Source organism: Macrotis lagotis, chromosome X (genome assembly GCF_037893015.1).
Source record: "Macrotis lagotis isolate mMagLag1 chromosome X, bilby.v1.9.chrom.fasta, whole genome shotgun sequence".
Taxonomy (NCBI): domain Eukaryota; kingdom Metazoa; phylum Chordata; class Mammalia; order Peramelemorphia; family Peramelidae; genus Macrotis; species Macrotis lagotis.
Window position 1 is genome coordinate 449,414,870 of NC_133666.1, and position 18,166 is coordinate 449,433,035.

Sequence of the window (18,166 nt, forward strand, 5' to 3'; positions counted from 1 at the left end):
ACTCTCAGTATCTCTTAAGAAAACCCCCAAATGGGGTGACAAAGAGTTCACTGAAACAACTGAATAACAAAAAGAACAACTCAGTCAGAATAAAAGATAAGGTCCTGATTTACTCATCTATATTATGTCTCTGTCTCCTACTTATCTTTGGCTCTAGCCAAAGGACCACTTGGTCTTTGAATTTCTCTTAAAACTGCCCAGGTACTTTCCTTCTCTCTTGGTCCAAGAATTTTTGTACAATTTTGGAAAACTAGAAAAAGAATGAAGTGAGGGAAAAAACATGGCTTGCAGTCAATCAAATCTCACCTGCTTAAAGAGCATTTTGATGCTTTAAAAAAAGAAAAAGAAAATAGATGCAGAAAAAGACATGAGCAATAAAACTGGTCACACCCTTTGACCTAGCACTGTCAATACTAGACTAATATCCAGAAGAAAGTATTAAAAATGGGAAAAGTTCGTCATACTCCAAAATATTCATAGCAGTTCTTTTTTGTAGTGGCAAAGAATTGGAAAAAATTGAGGGGATGCCTCTCAATTAGGGAATGCTTGAACAAGTTATGGTATATGAATGTTATGGAGTACTATAAGAAACCGTGAGTGGTCTGACTAGACAAGCATGGAAAGAATTACAGGATGCTGAGGAAAAGGAGCAGAACCAAGAGAACATACACACTAACAAGAATATTGTAACTTGATCAACTTTGATGGGTGCAGCTTCTCTCAGAAGTTAAGACAACCCTGGAAGACCTGTTATGGACAATGCTATCCACATCCTCCAGATGAAGAAAAAAACACATACACACACACACACAAAAAAAAACCCTACAGGTTCTGAATGAACACTAGGTTCACTTTTAAATTTTTCTCCTATTTTTCTTTCCTATCCCATGGGGTTTTTTTTCCCTTAGTCCTAATTCCTCACAGAGAAAATGGCTACTATGTAAACATGTTAAACACAAATGTAAATATACAATGTCTGCTAGACTGTTTGCCATTGAGGGGAGAGGGATGGGAAGGAAGGATAAAAGAAAATTATGTAACATATATTTGCATGTGGATGAATGTTGAAAAACCTTTTATAACATGTAATTGGAAAAATAATTTTATCAATCTAAAAAAAAAAGAGTTGGGCATAGATTACAATAATTCCATACATTAATCTTAAGGAGAAGGCCAAAAGTACCTAACTAGACCTTCAACAACACACATTAGACTTATTTATTGAAGAGAAACAAATGGTAGCCAAAGATAAAGTAGTTTAGAATGTATGCTTATTTGTAAAATTTCACAGAAATAGTTGATAGGAGATTAATTCCACATAATGGAATTATGAGAATCAGTGGAGGGGGAAAAAATTTAAAGAAAACTTGGTAAAATTTTCAACTAATCAGAGTTATCCTAAGGACATTTAAGGATAAAATGGAAAGAAAATAACAATCACATTGAAAAGGGGAAAAGCTTTGCAAAGATTTTTGTAACAAACTCTTTTTCTTGTCAAGGACAGTAGCCCTGCCACATTTGAACTTAAACATTAAAGTACCAGATGTGCTTATAAAAGAAGTATAACTGTCGCTCAAGAAAATGATGTGGAAAATATTTGGATTAGACAAAAAATATCCATAGGAGTTTTGAGCTGGAAGAAAACACAATTTTGTAGGCACTAAAGAACCATTCTCAAAGTATTTGCAGGGAAGGATACCAAAATCAGAGGGAGGGAAAAAAAATCTCAGAACTTATCATTACTAAAATAAGATCAAGAACCAAGAAGACCAATCCAAATGCCTATTTTCTCCTCTATATCCACTTTTCTATGAGAATAATTTACACAATGAGTCCTAGGGTTGATTGAGATGTTGTAGTTCATTTGTTTTTCCAAGATCCCATTTGGAGTTTTATTAGTAAAGATGAATGGTTTGCTATTTCCTTTTCCAGTTCATTTAACTGATGAAGAACTGAGGCAAACAGAATTAAGTGACTTGTCCAGCTCACATAGATAATAAGTGTCTGAGGTCAGGTATAACTGAACAACGACAAGATGATGATGTTTGTCCTTCATTATGAAGTAGATCTTGATATCAGGGAGCTGATGCCATGGCAAACACATGAATTGGATTTGAGCAGGGGTGGGGGGGGTGCTATGCTAAGTCACCAACCTCATTTTCTCCTCCAGAGACATCTGGATCTAGTAGCCAGATATGAATCAGGATGATTGGAGATGGATGTAAGGCAATCAGGATTAAGTGACTTGCCTAGGGTCACATAGTAAATGTCTGAGGTCAAATTCGAATGAATACAGCTCCTCTTAACCCCAGGGTCAATGCTCTACTTTTTTTGCTTCAGCTTGGGAACTCCACTTCTACCTAGTTTCCCCTTCCCTACTATAAGTTATTCTGTTAGGAAATAAAGAAGGAAGTGATTTATTGTTTAGCAATCCCACATACTTTAGCCTTTCAAGGGAACATCAGACCTAGAATTGTGCCATATCTTGACAACTGTTCTGATACCTGGGGGAAGTGGGCTTAATGGAGGGAGAAATATGACTATCAACTCTCAAATGTTTTCCTTCTTAGGGATGCCTCAGACATAATGAAGTATTATAAATTTAGAGAATTATATAAGTTCCTGAGAGAAGTAGAATTTATTGGTGTTATTTTTTGTCCTTTATTCTTAAAGAGGACCAATGATATCAGGGGAAGATGTCTTGACTTGCAAGTGAACTGGATTAAAGTGAGGCAGAACTGTGCAAAATCATCAATCTTACTCACTCCTCCAAAGTCATTGGAGATGAAACATAAGTCAGGATAATTGGCAATGGCCCCATTTATGAGAGAGGAAGGAGAGTTACCTTAATAGAAAGAGGTGTGAATCATTTGTGTCTCCCATTTCCTGTTGAGTGAACTAAAGCTTGTCTTTTATTTGGTCTATTATTTGCCTAAGTACTTGTATGGGATTTAAGGGCCCTTTAACCTTTTCTGTAAAGATTGAGATATAAGATACATTCTAATCATCTCAAAGGAGACATTAATTGGGAGTAAAATGATATTCCTTGGAAGAAAATATTGGTTGAGGGCACAAATAAGAAGTGAGAAGCCCCTTAAGACTGAATTTGATTTATGGAAACCCAGAACTGGGGTTCTGGCCATGGATTATGTTGTTGCTAGGGCAGCTAGGTGGCACAGTGGATAGAGCATTGACCCTGGAGTCAGGAGGATCTGCATTCAAATGTGACTTCAGACACTAGCTATGTGACCCTAGGCAAGTCACTTAATCGTGATTGCTTCACTTCCAGAGCCATCTCTAGTTGTCCTGATTCATTATCCAAGGGACTCTCAAAAGTCTTCATGGATTGTATTTAATTCCAAACACAGGACTTCACATTTATCCCTAATAAATTTCCATCTCATTGCACTTAACCCATCCTTTCTAAATCTGAACTCAGTCATTCAATGGGATGGCTATCCCTCCATGTCACATGCAAAAATGACAATCATGCTACTTATACCTTCAGCCAAGTCATTAATACACATTTTAAAACATTACAGTAATGCCTCTCCATTTCCTCACTTCTCTTGGCAGTAATAATTCTCTTAGCTATATTGTATCCTTCCAGCCCAAGCAATTCATTTTAATGGCGAAAACAGAAGTGAAGTAGTTCTCTTCATTGACATCATTCCAAACACATCAGGAAATGGAGAAATCTCTTATTGGAATTTCCCTTTACTTGAAAAATAGTTTAAGGATTAAAAATTTTTTTGTTACTCTTACTGTATTGGAGATGGACTGGAGCACTTCCCATGGAGTTGAGCTTTTGCTAAAGAAAATGTATGACACAGCAATTTCTCTTGGTCTACATGACTTAGGTTGCTTGAAGATCATTGATGACAGAGCCAGAAAGAATGAGGAGAAAGGCTCCAATTTCTTATGTAAGCATTGTGTCTTTCAGTCACTTCCTTTTGGACTTCTAGTCTATCCTTGCTACTCTAAGATTCATTCCTGAACTCAGCTTATTCTGAACCTCATCATTCCTGAAACTCTTACTAGATCATGCTATCATTGTTATGGAACCCAAGCTCCAATATTTGTCAAGGAAGAGTGAAGATATACAGTTCCAATGTGACTATAGAGTGCTGAAGGCCCTTCCTATGCAGGACCACTAGTCAGTCAGTCATTTAGACAATAAACAGTAATTAAGCACCTACTATATACACAATGTTAAGGATACTATGAAAAAAAAGTCAGTCCTTGCTATTCAATCTGCTGTCTCAGCTGGAAAGGACGATTAGAAGACACTTTTAGAAATGATATAAACTGAAAAAGTACAGTTTTAACTTTAGATTTGTATAATGCTCCTGAAATTTTTCAGACATCTTTAGAGTAAATAGTGTTAGGCCTGGAGTTGGGAAAATCTGAATTCAATTCCAGCCTCTAATGCTCACCAGTTATGTGACTCTGAACTTCTATGTGCCTCTGTTTCCTCATCTATAAAATAAGATTATTAATAATAATAATAATGGGGCAGCTAGGTGGTGCAGTGGATAGAGTACTGGTCCTGGAGTCAGGAGTACTTGAGTTCAAATCTGGTCTCAGACACTTAATAATTACCTAGCTGTGTGGGCCTTGGGCAAGCCACTTAACCTCATTGCCTTGCCAAAAAAAAACCCTAAAAAAAAAAATAAGAAGAATGATAATAATTATTTCTCAGGGTTATCATGAAGGTCAAATGAGATAATAATTACAAAGTGATTAGCTCAACCTCTGACACATAGTAAATAAATGTTGTTGTTGTTGTTGCTGTTGTTATTGAAGACCTCCTGGTCTGAAAATGTAGGGGTAATGATGTAGCTTTAATGGCTAAATTTCAGTTATTACAAGGACCCTACACAGCATAAATAATTTATTTGACTGTCCTCAAGGATCTAAGCTACTAATAATTTTTTGCCAAGTTGGAGCAGTACCAATTCCAAAGAGCAGATTTGGGAGATGCATAATATAGTCTAAAGGGGAATATAGACTGCTATCATTCCCACCAAAGAAGCTTCTGACAGGACTCTTGCAGCTACCACCACACTCCTAAAAGAAAGATAAATGGAACAAAGACAAAATCACCAGAGGAGTGAAAAATGAATGAGAATTCAATAGGCCACATCATAGGAGGAATTTAATTCTAAGATCCAAAGGCAGAGGCCTTCAAGAGTGGCAACATAAAAATTATACTACAAAACTCTGAGGAACTACTTTGACTTATCTCTACCCTTTCACCAGGATAGAGTAGGAGGTTATAGGCCGGGCTATCCCAGTGTCTGTCCTTCTCAGTACTGCAATAATGGAAAGGTAAAGGGGAGATAAAGGATGTTAAATGAACAGAGACCTAGATCTTCCACAGCTTCTTATCTAAAACAGAAAAAAGAACAATACACCCCAAGAAATAAGAGCCAGAGAGAAAGGAATGAAGAAAAGAAGGGAGGGAGGGAGGGAGAAAGGGAGGAAATAAAGAAAAAAGAAAGAAGGAATTAAAAAAAGAAATGGAGACAGGAAGAGAAAGAAATAAATTTGTACAAGTAATGAGTAACCCCCACCCCACAAAAAACTGATAAAAGACATTCTGTACTGTTAGAGTCAAGGAATAAAACTTCAGAAATATAAGTTGAAATTTCTTTAAAAGTAATGTAAATAGGATAAAAAATAAATTGACTAACAGGATTTTTAAGATGATAATTTATTTAAAAAAATAGTAAGAGACAAACAACAAATAATGAAAATGCAAAACCATATAATACTCCACCCATAAAACCTAGGCAGTTTCTGGGACATTGAATGCTGTAAGCAGTAACAGTACTACATTTGTATAAGGAGAAGAAATTCCTGATTGACCAAAAGACCAGAACATGTGTATTGCATCAGTAAGGTAGACATATCTTCTGATTGTGGGAGGACACTTGAGGGAATGAGCCAGAGAGAGGAGAGCATAAACTTTTGAATGCCAGAATAGAGAGCTTCCTGGAGTTGCAGACATGTGGTGAAACCAGCTCTCCACTGTGTCTCTTGATTCACAGTGCCTCCAGCCTAGAGACTGCTAAAACCAGAGTTCTTTTGGTGAGATTTATTCTATCTTTCCTATTTAACTCCTAGAAGAAGAGTTTATTTACTCTTATGGTCTCTTCTCATCTATAAAATTTTCCCAACTCTTGTTGAGATAAATTGTTGATAAAGAGTATTTTCTTTAGCATACTCAAGATGATTTTTTGTGTCACCAGCATATGGTGCAAGAGATGTAATCTGGCAAAAAGTAAATTAGTTGAAGGTAGAGAGCCAAGATGGCAGAGTAGCAGGAAAGGATACAATTGAACTCCCCCACAACTTCTCAACAAAGATTTTTAAAAAATGTATCAGATGAAGATTCTGATTCAGAAATCCAAGAAGTAAAAAAAAAAATCACAATAAGTAATTTTTCTAACTTTGGTCAGACTAGGTAGACAGAGAGATCTACAGATCCCGGGATTAGGTTTAGCCGGGAATGAATGGTAGGACTGAGCATTACAACACAAGGAAAGTCTATGCTCTTGGACAAGAAGAGGCTTGACAACAAAGTAGAGGGTCCCAACTAAATACAGGGTACAGTAATTGGTGTTAATTCACAGTTTTATCATTCACCCCAAGGATTTGTGACTTAGAGGATTGATGAAAGGACTTGAGCCTAGGATTGGTATTCCAGGGTAAAGAGGTTCTCAGCTCTGGACTAAGCAGTAGCTCTGTGACTTTGATCCTAGAAGTAGAATGGGGTTTCAATTTCAAATATCAACTTGATCTGAAGCCTACAGGTGAATAACCAAGGCTAAAACCCCAGACTAAAGGGAAATCTTCAGTTGGACCACTCTGAAGCAGCAGGGCTTTGCAGATGGCTAATAGTGGTTGTATTAACATTTCATCATGTTCTAGTCTCCCTGACTCCCCAACCTGGTCCCCCACTTCTAGTCAGTATAGGGTGTTTATTAGTAGCCATTATAAAGGGGCAATAAGATTTCAAAGGGGATCCTGGAAGGCAAGTAAAAATCATCCCAAAGATAAAGGAGCATAATTTACAAATTGTATCATATATTAACTGAAATTCATATCCCAGTAATATATGCTGAATCAGCAGAAGCCATCTAGGCACTGCAGTCAGGGTCCTTTGGTACTATGACATGTAAATCAAAAACAAATTCCAGATATCCAAAGTATAGACCATCAGGCAGCTCAACAAATGATGTTGGTAATTTTGAGATGATGTGAACCAATTAACTTCAAAATATTACTGAAACTTTGAGATGATTTGGATATGGATATATTAATTAACCCCAAGGTGAAAGAAAAAAATTAATCTGTCCCCTCCCCCAAAAAACCCTATAAAAATAAGACTTCAAACTCCCTTCCCTCTGCTTCAACACTCTTCTGACTTCATCAAGTCCATGCTGCTAAAGGCTCTCAACTCTAATCCATAGTTATATGAGTGATAAACTCTGCCTCTCCCCATCCCATCCACTTCCTTCACTACCTTATACTCATCACACAAAATTCAATGCACCAAGAAAGGATCAGAAAGATCAAGAGAACACTTTGAACAACAAAAAAAGAGGTTTCCTATTATATTTCAAAAAAAGGCACAAAAGAAAACAAACCAGATCTCTTAAGAAAGAGAGGACAAAGTGAACATAGAAAGAATCCACTGATCATCTGAAGGAAAAGTCAAAATGAAAACTCGCAGGAACAATATTGCTAAAATCTAGAACTTCCTGGTAAAGGAAAAATCTCCGCAAGTAGTCAGAAAGGGAACTCAGGTACTGAGAAGACATAGTCAGGACTGCACGTACTTTAGCCAACATTATTAAAGAGTGGAGTGCTTAGAAGGCAATATTACAGAAAGCAAAAAAAAAAAAAAAAATAGGTTAATGGCCAAGAATAAGATAAGCAGGAAAACTGAGGGGAAATGGATATTTAATCAATAAAAGAATTTCAAAATTCTTCTTTTAATAAAAAAGGCCAGCATTTGAAATATAAACAGCAATGAAAAGAAACAAAGATATATATATGAGTGAAGGACTAAACTTCTTGCATTTTAAAATGTTAAGGTGATATATATATACACATATATACATATATATATGAAATGTTCCCATAGAACTTTCTCAGCATCAGAAGTCATAATGGCAGTCTTAAGACAAATAGGTTTGAGAATAGTTTTGTAATGTTTTGATTATCTTAAAAGAAATATAGAAAGGAAAGGGAAAAGGATTATGCAAGGGTAGAGGAAGGAGGAGAAAGAATGGGGTACCCAAAGAATTGAGGTACTCTAGTAGAACATTACACAAACGGGAAGGAAAGAGCAGAGGAAGTAGACAACACTTGAATCATCTGAACTGATCAGAGTAAGAGTACATTTATACATACACATACTCTCACATACACAAAGATACAAAGTTGGGGAGGAGAAATACATTCAACTCGCCAGGGAAATAAAGGGGAAAGGAGAAAGGATAGGAGAAAATGAGAGGAATGGTAGATTAAGGGAGAAATTAGTCCTAAGCAAAACAAGCTCTAGGTTAGGTGAAGGGTCAATATCCTTAAGCAAATCTACTATGTTTCACCAAAAATAAAAAAGATTGCAGAGGGAGGGAGTGCAATCATGATCTTAGTCAAGAGCACAGTAGACTAATGTTTGAAAAAAATGAAAATCTGGAATTGGGGAAAGAAATCAATAATCAACAAAAGCTATTGAAAAAACTAGAAAGCAGTCTACTAGAAACTAGTTATAAACCATCTGACACTGTTTACCAAGATGAACTCCAGATGAGTCTGTGACATAAATTAATTAGATGCCTTTTAGAATTATCTTTCATTGATGAGAGGAACTCTCCATCAATTGATCATTGAACAATATTGCTCTTAAGGTGAACAATTTTCTCCTGGTCCTGCTCATTTCACTCAGCATCATGTAAGTCTTTCAAGGTTTTTCTGAAATCTGCCTGCTTATCATTGCTTATAGAGACTTGGGATGGAAAATGTCATTGACATCCAGAGAAAGAGCTATGGAATCTGAATGCAGATCAAATCAAACAATTTTCACCTTTTTTTAAATTTGTTTTTCGCTTTTTCCTTCTTGTTGTTTCCCTCCTCTTTATTCTGATTCTTCTTTCACAGCATGGTTAATATGGAAATAATTAGAACATGATTGTACATTTATAACCTATATCAGATTACTTCCTGTCCTGAGTGGGGAAGGAAAGGAAAGGGGAAAGAGATAATTTTAAAAAAATGAATGTTGAAAACTATATTTAAGAAATTCCATTTAAATTAACTGTAGACAACACAAAATACTTGGAAATCTACTTCCCAAGACAAACGCATAAATTAGATGAATACAATTACAAAATACTTTTCACACAAATAAAGTGAGATCTAAACAACTGGAAAAAATAGCAATTGCTCATGGTTAGACTGAGCTAAAATAACAAAAATGACAATTCTACCCAAATTAAATTACTCATACAGTGTCATACCAATCAAACTACCAAAAAATGATTTTACAAAGCTAGGAAAAATAGTAACCAAATTCATCTGGAGCAACAAAAGATGAGACTATCAAGGGAATTGATGAAAAAAATGCAAAGGATGGATTTAATAGATTTAAAGCGATATTATAAAGTGACAGTGACCAAAACTGCCTGATACTGATTCAGAAATAGAGTAATGACTGTTGGTGGAGCTGTGAACTCATCCAACCTTTCTGGAGAGAAATTTGGAACTATGCCCAAAGGTCAACAAAAATGAGCATACCCTTTGATCCAGCAATACCACTACTGGATCTGTACCTTGAAGAGATGATGAAAAAGGGTAAAAACATCACTTGTACAAAAATATTCACAGCAGCCCTGTTTGTGGTGGCAAAGAATTGGAAATCAAGTAAATGCCCTTCAATTGGGGAATGGCTTAGCAAACTGTGGTATATGTATGTCATGGAACACTATTGTTCTGTAAGAAACCAGGAGGGATGGGAATTCAGGGAAGCCTGGAGGGATTTGCATGAACTGATGCTGACTGAGATGAGCAGAACCAGGAAAAACACTGTACACCCTAACAGCAATATGGGGGTGATGTTTAACCTTGATGGACTTGCTCATTACATCAGTGCAACAATCAGGGACAATTTGGGGCTGTCATCAATGGAAAATACCATCTGTATCCAGATAAAGAGCCATAGAGTTTGAACAAAGTTCAAGGACTATTCCCTTTAATTTAGAAAATAAAACAGATGTCTTATTATCTGATCTTGTTATCTCTTATATTTTTTTGTTTCTTCTTTAAGGATATGATTTCTCTCTCATCACACTCAATTTGGATCAATGTACAACATGGAAACAAAGTAAAGACTGATAAATTGCTTTCCGAGCGGGGTGGAGTGGGGGGAGGGAAGTAAGATTGGGGGGAAAATTGTAAAACTCAAATAAAATCTTTAATAAAAGAAAAAAAGAAATAGAGTAATGGAGCAGGGGATTAGAATACATAAAAAAGAAACAGTAGTAAATGACTATAGTGACCTACTGTTTGACAAACCCCAAAACATTCGATTCTGGGATAAAAACTATTCAACAAAACCTGCTGGGAAAACTAGAATATAGTTTAGCAAAAACTAGGCTTAGATCCACATCTCACACCCTATACTAAAATAAGCTCAAAATTGGTACAGGATTTAGACCTAAAGGGTGATACCATAGACAAATTAACAGATCAAGAATTAGTCAGATCTATGGAAAGGGGAGAAATTTATGGCCAAACAAGAAATAAAGTACTTTCCCCAATAGCAACATGGGGGTGATGATCAACTTCAATGGACTGGCTCATTCCATCAGAGCAACAATCAGGCATAATTTTGGGGTATCTGCAATGGAGAATACCATCTGTATCCAGATAAAGAATTGTGGAGTTTGAACAAAGAACAAAGATTGTTAACTTTAATTTTAAATAAACTGTTATCTTATTTTATAATTTTGCTGTCTCTTATACTTTATTTTTCTTCCTTAAGGATATGATTTCTCTCTCATCATATTCAACTTAGATCAGTGTATACCATGGAAACAATGTAAAGACTAGGGAGGGAAGGAAAGCGAGATTGGGGGGGGGGAAATTGTAAAATTCTAAATAAATAACTTTTAAAAAAAGAAATAAAGTACATTATAAATTGTAAAATAGATGACTTTGACTATATTAAATTGAGAGTTTTTGCACTAATAAAACTAATGCAGTCAAGATTGGAAGAAAAACTGAAAGATGTGAAACAATTTTTACAGCTAATATTTCTGATGAAGGTCTCATTTCTTCTTTTTTAAAGTTTATTTATTTAAGTCAATGGGGTTAAGTGACCTGCCCAAGGTCACATAGCTAGGTAATTAATTATTAAGCATCTGAGTCTGGATTTGAACTCAGGTCTTCCTGACTCTAGGGCTGGTGTTCTAGCCACTGAGCCACCTGGCTGTCCCTGAAGGTCTCATTTCTAAAATATATAGAGAATTAGATGAAATTTATAAGATTAAAGTCATTCCCCAATTGATAAATGGTCAAAGGATATGAACAAGCAGTTTTCAAATGAAGAAGTTAAAACTCTATATAGTCATATGAAAAAATGTTTCAAATTAGCAAAGAGAAATGCAAATTAAAACAACTATGAGATACCACTTCATACTTATCAAATTGACTAAGATGACAAAAAGGGAAAATGATTAATGATGGAGAGATTGTAGGAAGATTACACTGTTGGTGGAGTTAGGAACTGATCCAACCATTCTGGAGAGCAATCTGGAGCTAGGCACAAAAAAGTGATAAAACTGATTATATCCGTTGACCCAGCAATACCAATACTAGTACTAAATCCAAAAGAAATCATTAAAAATGGGGAAAGTCCCACATGTTTAAAAATATTTCTAGCAGTTCTTTTTGTAGTGGCAAAGAACTGGAGATTGAGAGGATGCCCATCATTTGGGAAATGACTTAACAAGTTATGGTATATGAATGTTATGGAGTATTATTGTTAAATAAGAAATCATAAATGCTTGGACTTTAGATAAACATGAACTAATACTAAGTAAAGGAAGGAGAACCAATAGAACATTTACACATTAACAACAACATTGTGAGTTGATTCACTATGATGTATAGAGTTCCTCTCAGTAGTTCAGAGATCTAAGACAACTTTGGGAGACCTGTTATGAAACAAGGTCATTCACATCCAGAGGGAATAAAAACCATACAACCTTAATGTATACTATGTTCATTTTTTTTAAAACTTCTTTTATGTTTTTCCTTCCTATCTTATAGTTTTCTTTCTTTTCCCTTAGTCCTAATTCTTTTTTTTTTTAATTTTTTATATATATTTTTTAGGTTTTTGCAAGGCAAACAGGGTTAGGTGGCTTGCCCAAGGCCACACAGCTAGGTAATTATCAAGTGTCTAAGACTGAATTTGAACCCAGGTACTCCTGACTCCAGGGCTGGTGCTTAATCCACTACGCCACCTAGCTACCCCCTAATTTTTCTTAAACAAAAGACAACTATTCTCCAAAGAGATTTACACAGGATAAACTGGAAATAATTTCAGAAAGAAGGCATTGTCATTAAGGGAGTCATCTAGACCAACCTCTTGACCAGATGAGAAAACTGAGGCCTAAGGAAATCAAGTAACTTGCCCAGTATCATATCAGTAGCAAGAAGCAAAGTCAGAATATCTCTTCTGTGTAGAATGAGGGACTTGGCTTCATCTAGTAGATCTTTTCATTAACTCTCCTGACTTGCTAGTATTGGACCAACTATCTCATATGGGTACAGGGTCCTACTACTGAGGACATAGTCACAAATATGATGCCTATGTAGACCAGCTAGATTTACCCCAAGAAGCTTGGCATTCCTCTATAATTCTACAGACTATGGACTTGTCTCAAAGTCCAGTGGCCAGTAGACTACATAGGGCAACAAAAGGGACCTCTAGTGTCTTCAATCTAAATACACATCATTTTTGGGCAAATTTCAATCAAAAGACACTACACATAGAACAGAGCTTTCCCCCTCCAAAAAGTGAATCCTAGAGCTGGGAGTACGCAAGGTTACACTAAAACTATAACTAAACTACTCAGGGTTCTAAATAGAACCGGATAAAATCAGAGTGAAATGTATGGGGAAGAACAAATGGGAAAGAATAACACAGGATCTGACACACAGTAGGTACTTAATAAATATTTGCTGATTGCATATCATGGAGCATTAAAAAAAAACCTGAAATCAAAGTAGACTTGTGCTTCCAGACTTTTAAAGCAAATGATAAATCTTGTCATTAAAACTCTATAGATTTAGAAAGGAATTATTCCTTTTTTAAAAGGTAAGTGGAATGTAATATACTACCTATTCCATACTACATATTCCATACCATACTATAATATATCACAATTAAGCAAATACACATTACTTTCTGATAAACTTAGAGGAAAAAAATTGGGTAAAGGATCTAATAAGTATTGTTAGGAAAACTGACTGGAAATATAACAGAAAATAAATCTAGACTCATAAATCATGCCAATGCTATAATAAATTCCAGTTGGATCATAGGCTTAAAAATAATATAAAAAATTAAAAATTAAAATAATAATTTTATTTAATTAAAATAATAAATAAAAATAAAAACAATTAAATAATTAAATAATTTAAAAAGAACTATTTAAAGAAGAAGAAAAAATAGAATGATATATTTATCTCAATTTTTCAGATAATTTTTTTCTTATTAGCTAGCCAAAGCCATTGGAAATAAGGTAGATATCGCTTCTCAGTTTTTTGTCTAAGATCAACTGTGGAAATAAGATAAATAAAGCCTCTATTATAAAAATAAAAAATTTCTATACAACAAAAATGTGTATAATAAAAATAAAAACAAAAAAAAATCACCCACCATCAATCTCAGTTTCTTCATCTGGAAAAAGGGGAAAATAATGCCACCTACCTCCTGGGTTTGTTGTAAGAATAAAGTGAAACCATATTTTAAATGCTCTTTGGAAATACCAAAGGAGTTGTAATTATTGTTAATAATAAAAAGAAAAATTAGATAGAACAAACATTTAAAACTTAACACAATGTATAGGAACCTGATAAAATATTTAAAAGCATGTCTCTAATGAATGAAACTATCAAAAGATAAAGAATCAACAAGATGATCGACTATGATGGATGCAGTTCCTCTCAGCAGTTCAACATCAAGGGTAGTGGCAACTAGGTGGTGCAGTGGATAAAACACAGGCTGTAGAGTTATGAATACTTGAGTTCAAATCTAAAATCAGGCCCTTAAAACTTCCTTAACTGTGTGACCTTGGGCAAGTCACTAAATCCCATTGCCTTACAAAAATTTAAAAAGAAAAAAATAGTCAAGGATAACCCTGAAAAACCTGTTATAGAAAATGCAATTCATATCCAGAGGAAAAAATGATCATGGAATCTGAATGTATACTATGTTCACATTTTAAAATTTTTTTCTTATATTTTTCCTTTCTAGCTCATGATTTTCTTTCTTTCCCCTTAGTCCTAATTCCTCTTACATAAATAATATGTAAATATGTTAAACAGGTCACCATGGGGATGGGGGAAGAAAGGGAAGGTAGTAGAAAAATGTGTAACTTATAAATTTACAAATGGAGGAATGTTGAAAAACTATCATAGCATGTAATTGGGAAAAAACATCAACAACAAACAAATTAGAATTGAAACATCAAGAAAAAATAAAACAAAATGAAAAAAGGCAACAAGAGAAATCAATACATCAACAATGATTTGAAAATAGTGACTCTAATAATGAATACAGTAATTCATACCCCTAAAATTTCCAGAAATAACTAGAAATGAAAAACATTTAATGAAATATACAATATGTAATATGTATATATTAATGAATACATGTAATATATATTGAATGAATATATAATAAATGAATTAATGAATATATAATAAATATAATGAAAAGTATTTAATATTTTAATAAAATAATATTTAAAGAAACAAGCATACTGAAACACTCATCCCAAGGGAAGTAGGTCTTGCTTGAAGCTCTTGTTCCACTACCTATTTCCATTTTCTGGATCTTTAGGTGTCAAAGAGAGACATCTGGACTAGTCTTTGCTGAAGGACAACTGTCAGAAAGTTGTACTCTGACTGTGACTCTTCAAGGTGTCTACTTCACACCAAGAAGAGTTATAGAGAAAGCAAGAGGCTTAATGAATCAATAAATATTAGGTATTAAGTATTAAGTCCCTTAATTAACACCTGTGAGGTGCCAAATCCTGGCTAAGACCTAGGATACATAGAAGTCAAACAGTTCTTGTTCTTATAAAACTTACTTTATAATAGTGGAGATATTACGTACATATATAGAAATAAATAAAACCCAAACAAAGCTGATACAGGCTCACCTTGGAAGAGGTGATGTTTGTCCTTTGTTCTCGAAGAAGACGACAATGATAACAACAGGGAGGTGAGGCCACGAGTTACATGGGAATTGTATTTGACTACGGGGGTGCTGTTCAAAGTCACCAGCATATTCCAGAAAAAAAATTCCAGAAATGAAAAGAGCAACTGCTAATGTTTAAGAAAACAGGTATACTGAACATTCAAGGGAAGTTGGTCCTGTTGAAATACTTGTTTCACTGTCTATTTCCATTTTTTGGATCTTTCCATTTCTGGATCAAAGGGTACAAATTACTCCCACCCCCAAATTCTAATTGGGTGATACCATAGGTAGTACACCAGCCTTGGAGTTAGGAGTAATTGAGTTCAAATTCAGTCTCAGACATTTGATGTTTACTGGTTGCATGACCTTGGGCAAGTCACTTAATTCTGATTACCTCACATCCAGGGCCTCTAGACTTTCCCGTCAGAACCCCAGACACTTATTTCTGTGTGACTTCAGGCAAGTCACTTAACTCTGTTAGCTGAAAAATGCTTAACACTTTCATCTACTAAAAGACTTAAGAGTTTATCTGTGGGGGCAGCTAGGTGGCGAAGTGGATAAAGCATCGGCCCTGGAGTCTGGAGTACCTGAGTTCAAAACCAGCCTCAGACACTTAAAATTACCTAGCTGTGTGGCCTTGGGAAAGCCACTTAACCCCATTGCCTTGCAAAAACCTAAAAAAAAAAAAAAAAAGAGTTTATCTGTGGTGGTAGGATTAGGGACCAGGTGCAGAGGAGAGGGTAGAAGAATCGAAAATTCAGACTATCAGAAGGTTGTCACTTTGGATCTTAATGCTGTTACATTTTAATTTTGATTTCACTTTAGTAAAGCATTTAGTTTTGATTCATTTTTCCCATAAAATGGGATTATAATAGCATCTTTGTTGTTGAGTCATGACTGTTGGTGACCCTAGTATCCAAAGATAATGTAGGGATTTTCCATTTCTTCTCCCAGCTCATTTTACAAATAGAGACAAAACAGGGTTACCCAGCTAGTATAGTATGAGGCTGCATTTGAACTCAGGTCTTCCTGACTGCACTTCTGTAATTCTATCCATTTTGGTACCCAGCTGTCCTTAAATATGATATATAACATATTATATAATAGGTAATATAATTTATTGTTCAGTTATTTCAGTCATGTCCAATTCTTTGTGACCCCATGTACAGAGATACAGAAAAGGCTTGCCATTTCCTTCCCCAATTCATTTTACAAATAAGGAAACAGTTATTAAGTATCTTTGGTTAGAGTTGAACTCAGATCTTCCTTACTCCAGGTCTAAAGCTTTATCCACTGTGCAATCTTAACTGCCCATTGATATACTACATTATATATGCTTATTCCCCTTTCCTTCTTTTGGGTTATAGTGAGAAGGGGAGTAAAATTGGGGACCTAATCAAGTAAGAGCAAAACATACCAAAAAGAGTAAGGATTTAGGGGAGATGATGATGATGTTGATGTTTGTCTTCATTCTTGAAGAAGGCCATGACATCAAGGAGGTGATAACACTACAAGTGCGTGAACTGGATTTGAGTGAGGTGAGGGGGTGCTGTGCCAAGTCACAACCTCCAGAGCCATCTGGGTCCAGTGGTCAGATATGAATCAGGATGAGTGGAGATGGCCCTGGATGTGAGGCAATCAGGGTTAAGTGACTTGTCCAAAGTCATACAGTTGATATATGTCAAGTGTCTGAGGCCATATTTGAACTCAGGTCCTTCTGACTCCAAGGTGTGTTATCTACTGTGACTCCAACTATGATTTTGGAATTAATTTTTACCCTTAGATTGGAACATAGCAATCAGGACCCTAGAGAATGCCTGGACTCTTGTGTTGTTTCTGCCCATGAAGTCAATTAGAATGCATCATTGGTAGTTTAATTTCAGTTTAATTCTCAGCTATTTTAACACGCATCCCTAGTAGAGAAACACTGCATGCATGTGGAACTGGGTCACATGGGACATGGACTTCCCCCTACCTGCTTTGTACACAATTTTTTCACTTGATCACATTCCCTTTTCATCTCCTCTAGCAGATGTCTTCCTCAATCATACCTCATCTCTCCTAACTTCAATTTCTCCTTAACTATGGATTTCTTATCAACAGTTCTTGAATATCCCCAAATCTTCCCTATCCTTAAAAATCCAAACCAAAAATCATCTTTGCTAGATTTTTATCATCCCCTCAAATTAAAGGTATGTCTCTCCTTATGTTGTCAAATTAAAAAAACTAATTTCCTGTCTCTTTTTTTTCACATTTTAATTTTATTATTCAAAAACCATCCTTTTTATTTACTCTTTTGACTCTGTGCTTGTGCCTTCAACCCCTTCACAACAATTTTCTGCTCCTCAATCAGGAAAGCATGCTTGAACCTGTCACGGACACATTTAGCACACATGGAGCCACCATAAGCCCTGCTGACATGCTTTTTTGTCTTTGATAGCCTCATAAGAACTTTAGGTCTTACTGCCCGAACACCTCAAAGTCTTCCTGGGCACACACCACAGGCTGATTTTGGTGCTTTTCCAACTTTCTTGGTGTAAAGGTAAACAATCCTGTTACCTGGAGTTCGTGACAGTTGAGTTTTGTTGGAAGCTGTATTGTAGGACAACCTATGCCGGTATGTCAGGCGCTGAACCATTTTTAATTTCTGGTCAGGTTCGC

The 18,166-nt window shown here is 35.5% G+C and overlaps 1 pseudogene; it reads right to left on the bottom strand.

Annotated features, from left to right (window-relative positions):
* Positions 1-17,788: 17,788 nt before the first annotated feature.
* On the bottom strand, positions 17,789-18,166 carry LOC141499910 (large ribosomal subunit protein eL34-like; annotated as a pseudogene).